This window comes from Protopterus annectens, chromosome 4.part0, assembly GCF_019279795.1.
Source record: "Protopterus annectens isolate FY-2018-M chromosome 4.part0, PAN1.0, whole genome shotgun sequence".
NCBI classification, from domain to species: Eukaryota; Metazoa; Chordata; order Ceratodontiformes; family Protopteridae; genus Protopterus; species Protopterus annectens.
The window spans coordinates 1,974,999,180-1,975,017,557 of NC_056733.1; the positions used below are offsets into that span (position 1 = coordinate 1,974,999,180).

At 41.9% G+C, this 18,378-nt stretch overlaps 1 long non-coding RNA gene across 2 annotated transcripts; it reads left to right on the forward strand.

The window, feature by feature from the left end:
* The first annotated feature begins 2,929 nt into the window (after window positions 1-2,929).
* On the forward strand, window positions 2,930-17,442 carry LOC122800081. 2 transcript variants are annotated; one of them, XR_006364528.1, is made up of 6 exons: window positions 2,930-3,504; window positions 6,089-6,253; window positions 8,852-9,016; window positions 11,619-11,783; window positions 14,378-14,542; window positions 17,143-17,442. It is a non-coding gene; the product is annotated as an uncharacterized LOC122800081 (long non-coding RNA). The 2 variants fall into 2 exon arrangements; XR_006364529.1 differs by lacking the exon at window positions 17,143-17,442 and having other exon boundaries at window positions 14,378-14,946.
* The last annotated feature ends 936 nt before the right edge of the window (window positions 17,443-18,378 follow it).

Below are 18,378 nucleotides of genomic sequence, written 5' to 3' on the forward strand. Positions count from 1 at the left end.
GGGAGTAAATGACCTGAGGCGTACCTCCCTAGACTATATGAAGAGAGACATCATAGAGCTCTAGGAATGTGTGTCTCAGGCTGGTATGAGCCTAGCATTGAGCAGCATTTTACCTTCTCCAAGGATGATGCCACAATACAATCAAAAGATGATTGACTTTAATAATTGGCTTAGTTTCTGGTGTGATTCTAAGGGTGTGCAATATTTGTCAGCATGGCTGCTGTGAGCTCCGCTCCTGTGTGTGCAATACACACTGTGTTCCAGCTTGGTCCTACACCAAACACCTGAATAACACCAGCCAGGTCCTTTTGAACAGTAGTGTAAACTAAGACACTTACCCTTCAACTACAAGTGTTATAGCTACGTTATAGCTACAGAACTACAAGTGTTACCTTTCCTTGGGAAAGGCTTTGAATCACTGTGTTCCAGCTTGGTCCTACACCAAACACCTGAATAACACCAGCCAGGTCCTTTTGAACAGTAGTGTAAACTAAGACACTTACCCTTCAACTACAAGTGTTATAGCTATGTTATAGCTACAGAACTACAAGTGTTACCTTTCCTTGGGAAAGGCTTTGAATCACTGTGTTCCAGCTTGGTCCTACACCAAACACCTGAATAACACCAGCCAGGTCCTTTTGAACAGTAGTGTAAACTAAGACACTTACCCTTCAACTACAAGTGTTATAGCTACGTTATAGCTACAGAACTACAAGTGTTACCTTTCCTTGGGAAAGGCTTTGAATATACGTATTGATACTGTACCTCATATATTAATGTTAAAACTTCAGTTGAATCTCAGGTAGCCTAGCCAGCAGCCGGACCCCCCCCCCACTACTCCTACCATTCTGTATACTACCCACTTGGCCCTCTATACTCAATCCTTCTCCCTGCCTAGACCTTCTCCCCTTGCAGGTTACCTATCCCCTGCTATATACCTGCTGCCCACTAGGTGGCGTCCTCATACTTTATCTTTCTAACTCACTACCTTTCAACACTCTCTTCTAACCTACCCCTGCATCTTTGCCACAGTACCTCTGTTCCCAGCCTTTTTTCGGGCTCACATATATTATCTCTTACTGTCCTAAGACATCCTTAGAACTATCATCTCCAGTTTCCTCCTGCATTTCTACCTTTTAACCTCTTATTATTGTTCACCTTCCTCTACCTTTAGAACGACCTACAGAGTCTTCCTCCTCACTGATTGTCTTCAGCCTACTTCTGCTGTCTTGTCTCATACTCACCTGTCCTGTTCATTCTGTTATCTGCATTACCTACTGTTTTCTCTCTCGGTTGCTGTACTTCTACTTATCTCCTACACCTGTACACTTAACAATACTGTGGTCCCATATTCTTGTCTTCCTTCCGTTCTATATCCCCTACCTTCCCTTCCCCCTCCCACATACTCTACTATCTCAACTCACTAAACCCCTCCTTCCTTCACAGGTATTGATGTCATTTGCCTGTCCTCTTTAGCTTAGTCTCGTGGTTTTTGCCCCCTCCCGCTATTATCTCTTTTGGCGTCCCCCTGTCCCCAACACTCCAACTCACCTTATAAATATACCCTATTTTATAGCGACGCCATCTTTCTTCCACCCTTATCCCACCTGGCTGCTGTGAGCTCCGCTCCTGTGTGTGCAATAAAGTAAGTGTGACAACTATTGCAAAATCTAAATGTAAGATCTATTGTGCCACTGTCGGTTCCTAGGATGAATTCTGATGTACTATGGTAGTCTTACTGCTTTTATGTTATTTTCAACATATGCTGCTACGTTGTAGGAGTCGCACACGTGGCTTGTATTTTGCGGAACTTAGTGTATCCATAGGATCCACACTGATATCTGTTCTATCTAGATGTTACTGATATGTAGTACACGTCCTTGGTTTTTTAATCGTGGTTTCGTGATGCAATCATATTCATTATTGAAACGCCGTACAAACGGCTTGTAGTAGTTGTTATGAATGCTAGGTTTATATTTCATGTACTGTTGTGCTTAATTTGTTGTTTTCGCTAGTCTTTTGATCTTCTTATGTTATAAAACCTCTAGCTTGTGGTTGCAAATACTTCCACTATCAGAGTGGTGTGTGCGGACCTCGTTATAAATGCGACCAGCCCTATGATTCCAATGATGTACTGTTTTGAGGCTACATTTAGCGTTTGAATGCTAACAACTCTATTTTAATACGGTACAGCTTTACTTTTGAACCAAACGCTCCCTCTAATGGAGCGCTATACACGTTTGTTGATCTAAATGCTATGTTAACACTTTTGTACTGTTAGGGGCTACAAATAGTGTTTTCACTGCTCTCATATTTAATTTAATGGGACATAGCGTCACTTTTAACTAGATGCAGCCACGGACTGAGCTGTAAGCGCTTGTAGTTCTTAAAGCTCCTACTATCAGAGCGGTTTGCTTGGGGCTTTTAATTACTTTAATGGGACACAGCTTTACTCTCTAGTCCGTTGCAGCCACGGAGTGAGCGCTGTATGCGCTTGTAGTTCCTAAAGCTCCCACTATCTGAGAAGACTGCTTAAGGCTTCTGTTTAAATTTAATGGGACACAGCTTTACTGCTTAAACAGATGCAGCTACGGACTGAGCGCTGTATGCGCTTGTACTTCTCATGGCTTCCACTATCTGAGCGGCTTGCTTGAGGCTTCTAATTGGAAGTAATTAGCCCCATGTTTTTAACTTATCCGGTATTTGGGACTTCAGTTAGCATTTAATCTCTGATTTACTATAATTTAAGGGCACACAGCTTGACTTTTATCCTATCACTGCCTCCAGCTGAGCGCAATACACGTGATATGCTATAGCTGTACCCTGGATGCTACTTTAGGATATTCCTATGTTTTTGGGCATGTCTAGCGGTTAAACTGTTAACTAAAGCAATTAACTTGAATACTGTCCCCATATATGTTCAACACGCAGAGGCTTTTATTGCATTGTGCTTATGGATTGTAGTGGATGTACCTAGCTCTCACTAAACCCTCAGTAGGTTACTTTGCTTTTACTTGGAATGTTCCACCTGAGCTGCCAATACTACGTAATACCCTGGCCATGCTCTCTTAGCTTGTAACAGGTCATTGCTCACACTGTTATTACTGCCCTGACTTGTAATGCTTTTGATATTTATAGAGCGATGAATTCTAGACTGTGTTGTTTTTACTGCTCTGATTCTTAATACTTTTGATGTTTATAGAGTGAAGAATACTAGACTGTGCTGTACCTTACTGTTTACTGTATTTGTATATGCATCTGAGTCTGCTTTATACCTACACCTACTTCCTATTGAACTTACACTGTGATTTACTTTTCTCTCTCTTTCTATCCTACCAGCACTGTGTTCCAGCTTGGTCCTACACCAAACACCTGAATAACACCAGCCAGGTCCTTTTGAACAGTAGTGTAAACTAAGACACTTACCCTTCAACTACAAGTGTTATAGCTACGTTATAGCTACAGAACTACAAGTGTTACCTTTCCTTGGGAAAGGCTTTGAATGTATTGATACTGTACCTCATATATTAATGTTAAAACTTCAGTTGAATCTCAGGTAGCCTAGCCAGCAGCCGGACCCCCCCCCCACTACTCCTACCATTCTGTATACTACCCACTTGGCCCTCTATACTCAATCCTTCTCCCTGCCTAGACCTTCTCCCCTTGCAGGTTACCTATCCCCTGCTATATACCTGCTGCCCACTAGGTGGCGTCCTCATACTTTATCTTTCTAACTCACTACCTTTCAACACTCTCTCTTCTAACCTACCCCTGCATCTTTGCCCCCAGTACCTCTGTTCCCAGCCTTTTTTCGGCTCACATATATTATCTCTTACTGTCCTAAGACATCCTTAGAACTATCATCTCCAGTTTCCTCCTGCATTTCTACCTTTTAACCTCTTATTATTGTTCACCTTCCTCTACCTTTAGAACGACCTACAGAGTCTTCCTCCTCACTGATTGTCTTCAGCCTACTTCTGCTGTCTTGTCTCATACTCACCTGTCCTGTTCATTCTGTTATCTGCATTACCTACTGTTTTCTCTCTCGGTTGCTGTACTTCTACTTATCTCCTACACCTGTACACTTAACAATACTGTGGTCCCATATTCTTGTCTTCCTTCCGTTCTATATCCCCTACCTTCCCTTCCCTCCCACATACTCTACTATCTCAACTCACTAAACCCCTCCTTCCTTCACAGGTATTGATGTCATTTGCCTGTCCTCTTTAGCTTAGTCTCGTGGTTTTTGCCCCCTCCCGCTATTATCTCTTTTCCCTCCCCTGTCCCCAACACTCCAACTCACCTTATAAATATACCCTATTTTATAGCGACGCCATCTTTCTTCCACCCTTATCCCACCTGGCTGCTGTGAGCTCCGCTCCTGTGTGTGCAATAAAGTAAGTGTGACAACTATTGCAAAATCTAAATGTAAGATCTATTGTGCCACTGTCGGTTCCTAGGATGAATTCTGATGTACTATGGTAGTCTTACTGCTTACTATGTTATTTTCAACATATGCTGCTACGTTGTAGGAGTCGCACACGTGGCTTGTATTTTGCGGAACTTAGTGTATCCATAGGATCCACACTGATATCTGTTCTATCTAGATGTTACTGATATGTAGTACACGTCCTTGGTTTTTTAATCGTGGTTTCGTGATGCAATCATATTCATTATTGAAACGCCGCACAAACGGCTTGTAGTAGTTGTTATGAATGCTAGGTTTATATTTCATGTACTGTTGTGCTTAATTTGTTGTTTTCGCTAGTCTTTTGATCTTCTTATGTTATAAAACCTCTAGCTTGTGGTTGCAAATACTTCCACTATCAGAGTGGTGTGTGCGGACCTCGTTATAAATGCGACCAGCCCTATGATTCCAATGATGTACTGTTTTGAGGCTACATTTAGCGTTTGAATGCTAACAACTCTATTTTAATACGGTACAGCTTTACTTTTGAACCAAACGCTCCCTCTAATGGAGCGCTATACGTTTGTTGATCTAAATGCTATGTTAACACTTTTGTACTGTTAGGGGCTACAAATAGTGTTTTCACTGCTCTCATATTTAATTTAATGGGACATAGCGTCACTTTTTAACTAGATGCAGCCACGGACTGAGCGCTGTAAGCGCTTGTAGTTCTTAAAGCTCCTACTATCAGAGCGGTTTGCTTGGGGCTTTTAATTACTTTAATGGGACACAGCTTTACTCTCTAGTCCGTTGCAGCCACGGAGTGAGCTGTATGCGCTTGTAGTTCCTAAAGCTCCCACTATCTGAGAAGACTGCTTAAGGCTTCTGTTTAAATTTAATGGGACACAGCTTTACTGCTTAAACAGATGCAGCTACGGACTGAGCGCTGTATGCTTGTACTTCTCATGGCTTCCACTATCTGAGCGGCTTGCTTGAGGCTTCTAATTGGAAGTAATTAGCCCCATGTTTTTAACTTATCCGGTATTTGGGACTTCAGTTAGCATTTAATCTCTGATTTACTATAATTTAAGGGCACACAGCTTGACTTTTATCCTATCACTGCCTCCAGCTGAGCGCAATACACGTGATATGCTATAGCTGTACCCTGGATGCTACTTTAGGATATTCCTATGTTTTTGGGCATGTCTAGCGGTTAAACTGTTAACTAAAGCAATTAACTTGAATACTGTCCCCATATATGTTCAACACGCAGAGGCTTTTATTGCATTGTGCTTATGGATTGTAGTGGATGTACCTAGCTCTCACTAAACCCTCAGTAGGTTACTTTGCTTTTACTTGGAATGTTCCACCTGAGCTGCCAATACTACGTAATACCCTGGCCATGCTCTCTTAGCTTGTAACAGGTCATTGCTCACACTGTTATTACTGCCCTGACTTGTAATGCTTTTGATATTTATAGAGCGATGAATTCTAGACTGTGTTGTTTTACTGCTCTGATTCTTAATACTTTTGATGTTTATAGAGTGAAGAATACTAGACTGTGCTGTACCTTACTGTTTACTGTATTTGTATATGCATCTGAGTCTGCTTTATACCTACACCTACTTCCTATTGAACTTACACTGTGATTTACTTTTCTCTCTCTTTCTATCCTACCAGCACTGTGTTCCAGCTTGGTCCTACACCAAACACCTGAATAACACCAGCCAGGTCCTTTTGAACAGTAGTGTAAACTAAGACACTTACCCTTCAACTACAAGTGTTATAGCTACGTTATAGCTACAGAACTACAAGTGTTACCTTTCCTTGGGAAAGGCTTTGAATGTACGTATTGATACTGTACCTCATATATTAATGTTAAAACTTCAGTTGAATCTCAGGTAGCCTAGCCAGCAGCCGGACCCCCCCCCCCACTACTCCTACCATTCTGTATACTACCCACTTGGCCCTCTATACTCAATCCTTCACCCTGCCTAGACCTTCTCCCCTTGCAGGTTACCTATCCCCTGCTATATACCTGCTGCCCACTAGGTGGCGTCCTCATACTTTATCTTTCTAACTCACTACCTTTCAACACTCTCTCTTCTAACCTACCCCTGCATCTTTGCCCCAGTACCTCTGTTCCCAGCCTTTTTTCGGGCTCACATATATTATCTCTTACTGTCCTAAGACATCCTTAGAACTATCATCTCCAGTTTCCTCCTGCATTTCTACCTTTTAACCTCTTATTATTGTTCACCTTCCTCTACCTTTAGAACGACCTACAGAGTCTTCCTCCTCACTGATTGTCTTCAGCCTACTTCTGCTGTCTTGTCTCATACTCACCTGTCCTGTTCATTCTGTTATCTGCATTACCTACTGTTTTCTCTCTCGGTTGCTGTACTTCTACTTATCTCCTACACCTGTACACTTAACAATACTGTGGTCCCATATTCTTGTCTTCCTTCCGTTCTATATCCCCTACCTTCCCTTCCCCCTCCCACATACTCTACTATCTCAACTCACTAAACCCTCCTTTCTACACAAGTATTGATGTCATTTGCCTGTCCTCTTTAGCTTAGTCTCGTGGTTTTCGGCCCCTCCCGCTATTATCTCTTTTCCTCTCCCCCTGTCCCCAACACTCCAACTCACCTTATAAATATACCCTATTTTATAGCGACGCCATCTTTCTTCCACCCTTATCCCACCTGGCTGCTGTGAGCTCCGCTCCTGTGTGTGCAATAAAGTAAGTGTGACAACTATTGCAAAATCTAAATGTAAGATCTATTGTGCCACTGTCGGTTCCTAGGATGAATTCTGATGTACTATGGTAGTCTTACTGCTTTTTATGTTATTTTCAACATATGCTGCTACGTTGTAGGAGTCGCACGTGGCTTGTATTTTGCGGAACTTAGTGTATCCATAGGATCCACACTGATATCTGTTCTATCTAGATGTTACTGATATGTAGTACACGTCCTTGGTTTTTTAATCGTGGTTTCGTGATGCAATCATATTCATTATTGAAACGCCGTACAAACGGCTTGTAGTAGTTGTTATGAATGCTAGGTTTATATTTCATGTACTGTTGTGCTTAATTTGTTGTTTTCGCTAGTCTTTTGATCTTCTTATGTTATAAAACCTCTAGCTTGTGGTTGCAAATACTTCCACTATCAGAGTGGTGTGCGGACCTCGTTATAAATGCGACCAGCCCTATGATTCCAATGATGTACTGTTTTGAGGCTACATTTAGCGTTTGAATGCTAACAACTCTATTTTAATACGGTACAGCTTTACTTTTGAACCAAACGCTCCCTCTAATGGAGCGCTATACACGTTTGTTGATCTAAATGCTATGTTAACACTTTTGTACTGTTAGGGGCTACAAATAGTGTTTTCACTGCTCTCATATTTAATTTAATGGGACATAGCGTCACTTTTTAACTAGATGCAGCCACGGACTGAGCGCTGTAAGCGCTTGTAGTTCTTAAAGCTCCTACTATCAGAGCGGTTTGCTTGGGGCTTTTAATTACTTTAATGGGACACAGCTTTACTCTCTAGTCCGTTGCAGCCACGGAGTGAGCGCTGTATGCGCTTGTAGTTCCTAAAGCTCCCACTATCTGAGAAGACTGCTTAAGGCTTCTGTTTAAATTTAATGGGACACAGCTTTACTGCTTAAACAGATGCAGCTACGGACTGAGCGCTGTATGCGCTTGTACTTCTCATGGCTTCCACTATCTGAGCGGCTTGCTTGAGGCTTCTAATTGGAAGTAATTAGCCCCATGTTTTTAACTTATCCGGTATTTGGGACTTCAGTTAGCATTTAATCTCTGATTTACTATAATTTAAGGGCACACAGCTTGACTTTTATCCTATCACTGCCTCCAGCTGAGCGCAATACACGTGATATGCTATAGCTGTACCCTGGATGCTACTTTAGGATATTCCTATGTTTTTGGGCATGTCTAGCGGTTAAACTGTTAACTAAAGCAATTAACTTGAATACTGTCCCCATATATGTTCAACACGCAGAGGCTTTTATTGCATTGTGCTTATGGATTGTAGTGGATGTACCTAGCTCTCACTAAACCCTCAGTAGGTTACTTTGCTTTTACTTGGAATGTTCCACCTGAGCTGCCAATACTACGTAATACCCTGGCCATGCTCTCTTAGCTTGTAACAGGTCATTGCTCACACTGTTATTACTGCCCTGACTTGTAATGCTTTTGATATTTATAGAGCGATGAATTCTAGACTGTGTTGTTTTTACTGCTCTGATTCTTAATACTTTTGATGTTTATAGAGTGAAGAATACTAGACTGTGCTGTACCTTACTGTTTACTGTATTTGTATATGCATCTGAGTCTGCTTTATACCTACACCTACTTCCTATTGAACTTACACTGTGATTTACTTCTTTTCTCTCTCTTTCTATCCTACCAGCACTGTGTTCCAGCTTGGTCCTACACCAAACACCTGAATAACACCAGCCAGGTCCTTTTGAACAGTAGTGTAAACTAAGACACTTACCCTTCAACTACAAGTGTTATAGCTACGTTATAGCTACAGAACTACAAGTGTTACCTTTCCTTGGGAAAGGCTTTGAATGTACGTATTGATACTGTACCTCATATATTAATGTTAAAACTTCAGTTGAATCTCAGGTAGCCTAGCCAGCAGCCGGACCCCCCCCCCCCCCACCCCTCCCATTCTGTATACTACCCCCTTGGCCCCCTTTACTCAATCCTTCTCCCTGCCTAGACCTTCTCCCCTTGCAGGTTACCTATCCCCTGCTATATACCTGCTGCCCACTAGGTGGCGTCCTCATACTTTATCTTTCTAACTCACTACCTTTCAACACTCTCTCTTCTAACCTACCCCTGCATCTTTGCCCCCAGTACCTCTGTTCCCAGCCTTTTTTCGGGCTCACATATATTATCTCTTACTGTCCTAAGACATCCTTAGAACTATCATCTCCAGTTTCCTCCTGCATTTCTACCTTTTAACCTCTTATTATTGTTCACCTTCCTCTACCTTTAGAACGACCTACAGAGTCTTCCTCCTCACTGATTGTCTTCAGCCTACTTCTGCTGTCTTGTCTCATACTCACCTGTCCTGTTCATTCTGTTATCTGCATTACCTACTGTTTTCTCTCTCGGTTGCTGTACTTCTACTTATCTCCTACACCTGTACACTTAACAATACTGTGGTCCCATATTCTTGTCTTCCTTCCGTTCTATATCCCCTACCTTCCCTTCCCCCTCCCACATACTCTACTATCTCAACTCACTAAACCCCTCCTTCCTTCACAGGTATTGATGTCATTTGCCTGTCCTCTTTAGCTTAGTCTCGTGGTTTTTGCCCCCTCCCGCTATTATCTCTTTTCCCCTCCCCCTGTCCCCAACACTCCAACTCACCTTATAAATATACCCTATTTTATAGCGACGCCATCTTTCTTCCACCCTTATCCCACCTGGCTGCTGTGAGCTCCGCTCCTGTGTGTGCAATAAAGTAAGTGTGACAACTATTGCAAAATCTAAATGTAAGATCTATTGTGCCACTGTCGGTTCCTAGGATGAATTCTGATGTACTATGGTAGTCTTACTGCTTTTTATGTTATTTTCAACATATGCTGCTACGTTGTAGGAGTCGCACACGTGGCTTGTATTTTGCGGAACTTAGTGTATCCATAGGATCCACACTGATATCTGTTCTATCTAGATGTTACTGATATGTAGTACACGTCCTTGGTTTTTTAATCGTGGTTTCGTGATGCAATCATATTCATTATTGAAACGCCGTACAAACGGCTTGTAGTAGTTGTTATGAATGCTAGGTTTATATTTCATGTACTGTTGTGCTTAATTTGTTGTTTTCGCTAGTCTTTTGATCTTCTTATGTTATAAAACCTCTAGCTTGTGGTTGCAAATACTTCCACTATCAGAGTGGTGTGTGCGGACCTCGTTATAAATGCGACCAGCCCTATGATTCCAATGATGTACTGTTTTGAGGCTACATTTAGCGTTTGAATGCTAACAACTCTATTTTAATACGGTACAGCTTTACTTTTGAACCAAACGCTCCCTCTAATGGAGCGCTATACACGTTTGTTGATCTAAATGCTATGTTAACACTTTTGTACTGTTAGGGGCTACAAATAGTGTTTTCACTGCTCTCATATTTAATTTAATGGGACATAGCGTCACTTTTTAACTAGATGCAGCCACGGACTGAGCGCTGTAAGCTTGTAGTTCTTAAAGCTCCTACTATCAGAGCGGTTTGCTTGGGGCTTTTAATTACTTTAATGGGACACAGCTTTACTCTCTAGTCCGTTGCAGCCACGGAGTGAGCGCTGTATGCGCTTGTAGTTCCTAAAGCTCCCACTATCTGAGAAGACTGCTTAAGGCTTCTGTTTAAATTTAATGGGACACAGCTTTACTGCTTAAACAGATGCAGCTACGGACTGAGCGCTGTATGCGCTTGTACTTCTCATGGCTTCCACTATCTGAGCGGCTTGCTTGAGGCTTCTAATTGGAAGTAATTAGCCCCATGTTTTTAACTTATCCGGTATTTGGGACTTCAGTTAGCATTTAATCTCTGATTTACTATAATTTAAGGGCACACAGCTTGACTTTTATCCTATCACTGCCTCCAGCTGAGCGCAATACACGTGATATGCTATAGCTGTACCCTGGATGCTACTTTAGGATATTCCTATGTTTTTGGGCATGTCTAGCGGTTAAACTGTTAACTAAAGCAATTAACTTGAATACTGTCCCCATATATGTTCAACACGCAGAGGCTTTTATTGCATTGTGCTTATGGATTGTAGTGGATGTACCTAGCTCTCACTAAACCCTCAGTAGGTTACTTTGCTTTTACTTGGAATGTTCCACCTGAGCTGCCAATACTACGTAATACCCTGGCCATGCTCTCTTAGCTTGTAACAGGTCATTGCTCACACTGTTATTACTGCCCTGACTTGTAATGCTTTTGATATTTATAGAGCGATGAATTCTAGACTGTGTCTGGTTTACTGCTCTGATTCTTAATACTTTTGATGTTTATAGAGTGAAGAATACTAGACTGTGCTGTACCTTACTGTTTACTGTATTTGTATATGCATCTGAGTCTGCTTTATACCTACACCTACTTCCTATTGAACTTACACTGTGATTTACTTCTTTTCTCTCTCTTTCTATCCTACCAGCACTGTGTTCCAGCTTGGTCCTACACCAAACACCTGAATAACACCAGCCAGGTCCTTTTGAACAGTAGTGTAAACTAAGACACTTACCCTTCAACTACAAGTGTTATAGCTACGTTATAGCTACAGAACTACAAGTGTTACCTTTCCTTGGGAAAGGCTTTGAATGTACGTATTGATACTGTACCTCATATATTAATGTTAAAACTTCAGTTGAATCTCAGGTAGCCTAGCCAGCAGCCGGACCCCCCCCCCACTACTCCTACCATTCTGTATACTACCCACTTGGCCCTCTATACTCAATCCTTCTCCCTGCCTAGACCTTCTCCCTTGCAGGTTACCTATCCCCTGCTATATACCTGCTGCCCACTAGGTGGCGTCCTCATACTTTATCTTTCTAACTCACTACCTTTCAACACTCTCTCTTCTAACCTACCCCTGCATCTTTGCCCCCAGTACCTCTGTTCCCAGCCTTTTTTCGGGCTCACATATATTATCTCTTACTGTCCTAAGACATCCTTAGAACTATCATCTCCAGTTTCCTCCTGCATTTCTACCTTTTAACCTCTTATTATTGTTCACCTTCCTCTACCTTTAGAACGACCTACAGAGTCTTCCTCCTCACTGATTGTCTTCAGCCTACTTCTGCTGTCTTGTCTCATACTCACCTGTCCTGTTCATTCTGTTATCTGCATTACCTACTGTTTTCTCTCTCGGTTGCTGTACTTCTACTTATCTCCTACACCTGTACACTTAACAATACTGTGGTCCCATATTCTTGTCTTCCTTCCGTTCTATATCCCCTACCTTCCCTTCCCCCTCCCACATACTCTACTATCTCAACTCACTAAACCCTCCTTCCTTCACAGGTATTGATGTCATTTGCCTCTCCTCTTTAGCTTAGTCTCGTGGTTTTGCCCCTCCCGCTATTATCACTTTTCCCCTCCCCCTGTCCCCAACACTCCAACTCACCTTATAAATATACCCTATTTTATAGCGACGCCATCTTTCTTCCACCCTTATCCCACCTGGCTGCTGTGAGCTCCGCTCCTGTGTGTGCAATAAAGTAAGTGTGACAACTATTGCAAAATCTAAATGTAAGATCTATTGTGCCACTGTCGGTTCCTAGGATGAATTCTGATGTACTATGGTAGTCTTACTGCTTTCTATGTTATTTTCAACATATGCTGCTACGTTGTAGGAGTCGCACACGTGGCTTGTATTTTGCGGAACTTAGTGTATCCATAGGATCCACACTGATATCTGTTCTATCTAGATGTTACTGATATGTAGTACACGTCCTTGGTTTTTTAATCGTGGTTTCGTGATGCAATCATATTCATTATTGAAACGCCGTACAAACGGCTTGTAGTAGTTGTTATGAATGCTAGGTTTATATTTCATGTACTGTTGTGCTTAATTTGTTGTTTTCGCTAGTCTTTTGATCTTCTTATGTTATAAAACCTCTAGCTTGTGGTTGCAAATACTTCCACTATCAGAGTGGTGTGTGCGGACCTCGTTATAAATGCGACCAGCCCTATGATTCCAATGATGTACTGTTTTGAGGCTACATTTAGCGTTTGAATGCTAACAACTCTATTTTAATACGGTACAGCTTTACTTTTGAACCAAACGCTCCCTCTAATGGAGCGCTATACACGTTTGTTGATCTAAATGCTATGTTAACACTTTTGTACTGTTAGGGGCTACAAATAGTGTTTTCACTGCTCTCATATTTAATTTAATGGGACATAGCGTCACTTTTTAACTAGATGCAGCCACGGACTGGCGCTGTAGCGCTTGTAGTTCTTAAAGCTCCTACTATCAGAGCGGTTTGCTTGGGGCTTTTAATTACTTTAATGGGACACAGCTTTACTCTCTAGTCCGTTGCAGCCACGGAGTGAGCGCTGTATGCGCTTGTAGTTCCTAAAGCTCCCACTATCTGAGAAGACTGCTTAAGGCTTCTGTTTAAATTTAATGGGACACAGCTTTACTGCTTAAACAGATGCAGCTACGGACTGAGTGCTGTATGCGCTTGTACTTCTCATGGCTTCCACTATCTGAGCGGCTTGCTTGAGGCTTCTAATTGGAAGTAATTAGCCCCATGTTTTTAACTTATCCGGTATTTGGGACTTCAGTTAGCATTTAATCTCTGATTTACTATAATTTAAGGGCACACAGCTTGACTTTTATCCTATCACTGCCTCCAGCTGAGCGCAATACACGTGATATGCTATAGCTGTACCCTGGATGCTACTTTAGGATATTCCTATGTTTTTGGGCATGTCTAGCGGTTAAACTGTTAACTAAAGCAATTAACTTGAATACTGTCCCCATATATGTTCAACACGCAGAGGCTTTTATTGCATTGTGCTTATGGATTGTAGTGGATGTACCTAGCTCTCACTAAACCCTCAGTAGGTTACTTTGCTTTTACTTGGAATGTTCCACCTGAGCTGCCAATACTACGTAATACCCTGGCCATGCTCTCTTAGCTTGTAACAGGTCATTGCTCACACTGTTATTACTGCCCTGACTTGTAATGCTTTTGATATTTATAGAGCGATGAATTCTAGACTGTGTTGTTTTTACTGCTCTGATTCTTAATACTTTTGATGTTTATAGAGTGAAGAATACTAGACTGTGCTGTACCTTACTGTTTACTGTATTTGTATATGCATCTGAGTCTGCTTTATACCTACACCTACTTCCTATTGAACTTACACTGTGATTTACTTTTCTCTCTCTTTCTATCCTACCAGCACTGTGTTCCAGCTTGGTCCTACACCAAACACCTGAATAACACCAGCCAGGTCCTTTTGAACAGTAGTGTAAACTAAGACACTTACCCTTCAACTACAAGTGTTATAGCTACGTTATAGCTACAGAACTACAAGTGTTACCTTTCCTTGGGAAAGGCTTTGAATGTACGTATTGATACTGTACCTCATATATTAATGTTAAAACTTCAGTTGAATCTCAGGTAGCCTAGCCAGCAGCCGGACCCCCCCCCCACTACTCCTACCATTCTGTATACTACCCACTTGGCCCTCTATACTCAATCCTTCTCCCTGCCTAGACCTTCTCCCCTTGCAGGTTACCTATCCCCTGCTATATACCTGCTGCCCACTAGGTGGCGTCCTCATACTTTATCTTTCTAACTCACTACCTTTCAACACTCTCTCTTCTAACCTACCCCTGCATCTTTGCCCCCAGTACCTCTGTTCCCAGCCTTTTTTCGGGCTCACATATATTATCTCTTACTGTCCTAAGACATCCTTAGAACTATCATCTCCAGTTTCCTCCTGCATTTCTACCTTTTAACCTCTTATTATTGTTCACCTTCCTCTACCTTTAGAACGACCTACAGAGTCTTCCTCCTCACTGATTGTCTTCAGCCTACTTCTGCTGTCTTGTCTCATACTCACCTGTCCTGTTCATTCTGTTATCTGCATTACCTACTGTTTTCTCTCTCGGTTGCTGTACTTCTACTTATCTCCTACACCTGTACACTTAACAATACTGTGGTCCCATATTCTTGTCTTCCTTCCGTTCTATATCCCCTACCTTCCCTTCCCCCTCCCACATACTCTACTATCTCAACTCACTAAACCCCTCCTTCCTTCACAGGTATTGATGTCATTTGCCTGTCCTCTTTAGCTTAGTCTCGTGGTTTTTGCCCCCCTCCCGCTATTATCTCTTTTCCCCTCCCCCTGTCCCCAACACTCCAACTCACCTTATAAATATACCCTATTTTATAGCGACGCCATCTTTCTTCCACCCTTATCCCACCTGGCTGCTGTGAGCTCCGCTCCTGTGTGTGCAATAAAGTAAGTGTGACAACTATTGCAAAATCTAAATGTAAGATCTATTGTGCCACTGTCGGTTCCTAGGATGAATTCTGATGTACTATGGTAGTCTTACTGCTTTTTATGTTATTTTCAACATATGCTGCTACGTTGTAGGAGTCGCACACGTGGCTTGTATTTTGCGGAACTTAGTGTATCCATAGGATCCACACTGATATCTGTTCTATCTAGATGTTACTGATATGTAGTACACGTCCTTGGTTTTTTAATCGTGGTTTCGTGATGCAATCATATTCATTATTGAAACGCCGTACAAACGGCTTGTAGTAGTTGTTATGAATGCTAGGTTTATATTTCATGTACTGTTGTGCTTAATTTGTTGTTTTCGCTAGTCTTTTGATCTTCTTATGTTATAAAACCTCTAGCTTGTGGTTGCAAATACTTCCACTATCAGAGTGGTGTGTGCGGACCTCGTTATAAATGCGACCAGCCCTATGATTCCAATGATGTACTGTTTTGAGGCTACATTTAGCGTTTGAATGCTAACAACTCTATTTTAATACGGTACAGCTTTACTTTTGAACCAAACGCTCCCTCTAATGGAGCGCTATACACGTTTGTTGATCTAAATGCTATGTTAACACTTTTGTACTGTTAGGGGCTACAAATAGTGTTTTCACTGCTCTCATATTTAATTTAATGGGACATAGCGTCACTTTTTAACTAGATGCAGCCACGGACTGAGCGCTGTAAGCGCTTGTAGTTCTTAAAGCTCCTACTATCAGAGCGGTTTGCTTGGGGCTTTTAATTACTTTAATGGGACACAGCTTTACTCTCTAGTCCGTTGCAGCCACGGAGTGGCGCTGTATCGCTTGTAGTTCCTAAAGCTCCCACTATCTGAGAAGACTGCTTAAGGCTTCTGTTTAAATTTAATGGGACACAGCTTTACTGCTTAAACAGATGCAGCTACGGACTGAGCGCTGTATGCTTGTACTTCTCATGGCTTCCACTATCTGAGCGGCTTGCTTGAGGCTTCTAATTGGAAGTAATTAGCCCCATGTTTTTAACTTATCCGGTATTTGGGACTTCAGTTAGCATTTAATCTCTGATTTACTATAATTTAAGGGCACACAGCTTGACTTTTATCCTATCACTGCCTCCAGCTGAGCGCAATACACGTGATATGCTATAGCTGTACCCTGGATGCTACTTTAGGATATTCCTATGTTTTTGGGCATGTCTAGCGGTTAAACTGTTAACTAAAGCAATTAACTTGAATACTGTCCCCATATATGTTCAACACGCAGAGGCTTTTATTGCATTGTGCTTATGGATTGTAGTGGATGTACCTAGCTCTCACTAAACCCTCAGTAGGTTACTTTGCTTTTACTTGGAATGTTCCACCTGAGCTGCCAATACTACGTAATACCCTGGCCATGCTCTCTTAGCTTGTAACAGGTCATTGCTCACACTGTTATTACTGCCCTGACTTGTAATGCTTTTGATATTTATAGAGCGATGAATTCTAGACTGTGTTGTTTTTACTGCTCTGATTCTTAATACTTTTGATGTTTATAGAGTGAAGAATACTAGACTGTGCTGTACCTTACTGTTTACTGTATTTGTATATGCATCTGAGTCTGCTTTATACCTACACCTACTTCCTATTGAACTTACACTGTGATTTACTTCTTTTCTCTCTCTTTCTATCCTACCAGCACTGTGTTCCAGCTTGGTCCTACACCAAACACCTGAATAACACCAGCCAGGTCCTTTTGAACAGTAGTGTAAACTAAGACACTTACCCTTCAACTACAAGTGTTATAGCTACGTTATAGCTACAGAACTACAAGTGTTACCTTTCCTTGGGAAAGGCTTTGAATGTACGTATTGATACTGTACCTCATATATTAATGTTAAAACTTCAGTTGAATCTCAGGTAGCCTAGCCAGCAGCCGGACCCCCCCCCCACTACTCCTACCATTCTGTATACTACCCACTTGGCCCTCTATACTCAATCCTTCTCCTGCCTAGACCTTCTCCCCTTGCAGGTTACCTATCCCCTGCTATATACCTGCTGCCCACTAGGTGGCGTCCTCATACTTTATCTTTCTAACTCACTACCTTTCAACACTCTCTCTTCTAACCTACCCCTGCATCTTTGCCCCCAGTACCTCTGTTCCCAGCCTTTTTTCGGCTCACATATATTATCTCTTACTGTCCTAAGACATCCTTAGAACTATCATCTCCAGTTTCCTCCTGCATTTCTACCTTTTAACCTCTTATTATTGTTCACCTTCCTCTACCTTTAGAACGACCTACAGAGTCTTCCTCCTCACTGATTGTCTTCAGCCTACTTCTGCTGGCCCTTCGCTCCCCACCCTACCCCATATCCCACCCACCCCTAGGGCTCCTACATTTATTCCTCCATTCACCACACCCCTACTTACTCCCACCAATCAGGCAACGACCCTAAACCACTCCCACCCCTACCTATAATCAAACTAAACTATCCCACACCCACCCCTACTTCTTAGCAAAACACCTACTACATCACCATGACTATGACTATCTTCCAGTCACAACTGAAAATAGCTATCTCCTTCTTACTACTTTCCTCACTTATGACTACTTACTTCCTAACCTCCTATGAACACTCTATAACTGTTTCTCTCTCACTTCCTTCAAAACATACCTCTACAGACACAACATCCCAATCCTCTTCCTTCTTACATACCTCCTCAGAAACTATATACATTCTTCCCAAATACCATAGGCTACTACACTATAAACTACTTAAATCCAAAACTAAAAATTTATTGAAACTTTCCAAAAATTTAAACCAGAAAGATATGCTACAGTACTCCTTCTACTACAAGATGGCGACATACACCCCAACCCAGGCCCAGAAAATAATAAAACCACAACACATAAAAATCATACCAAACCCTTCT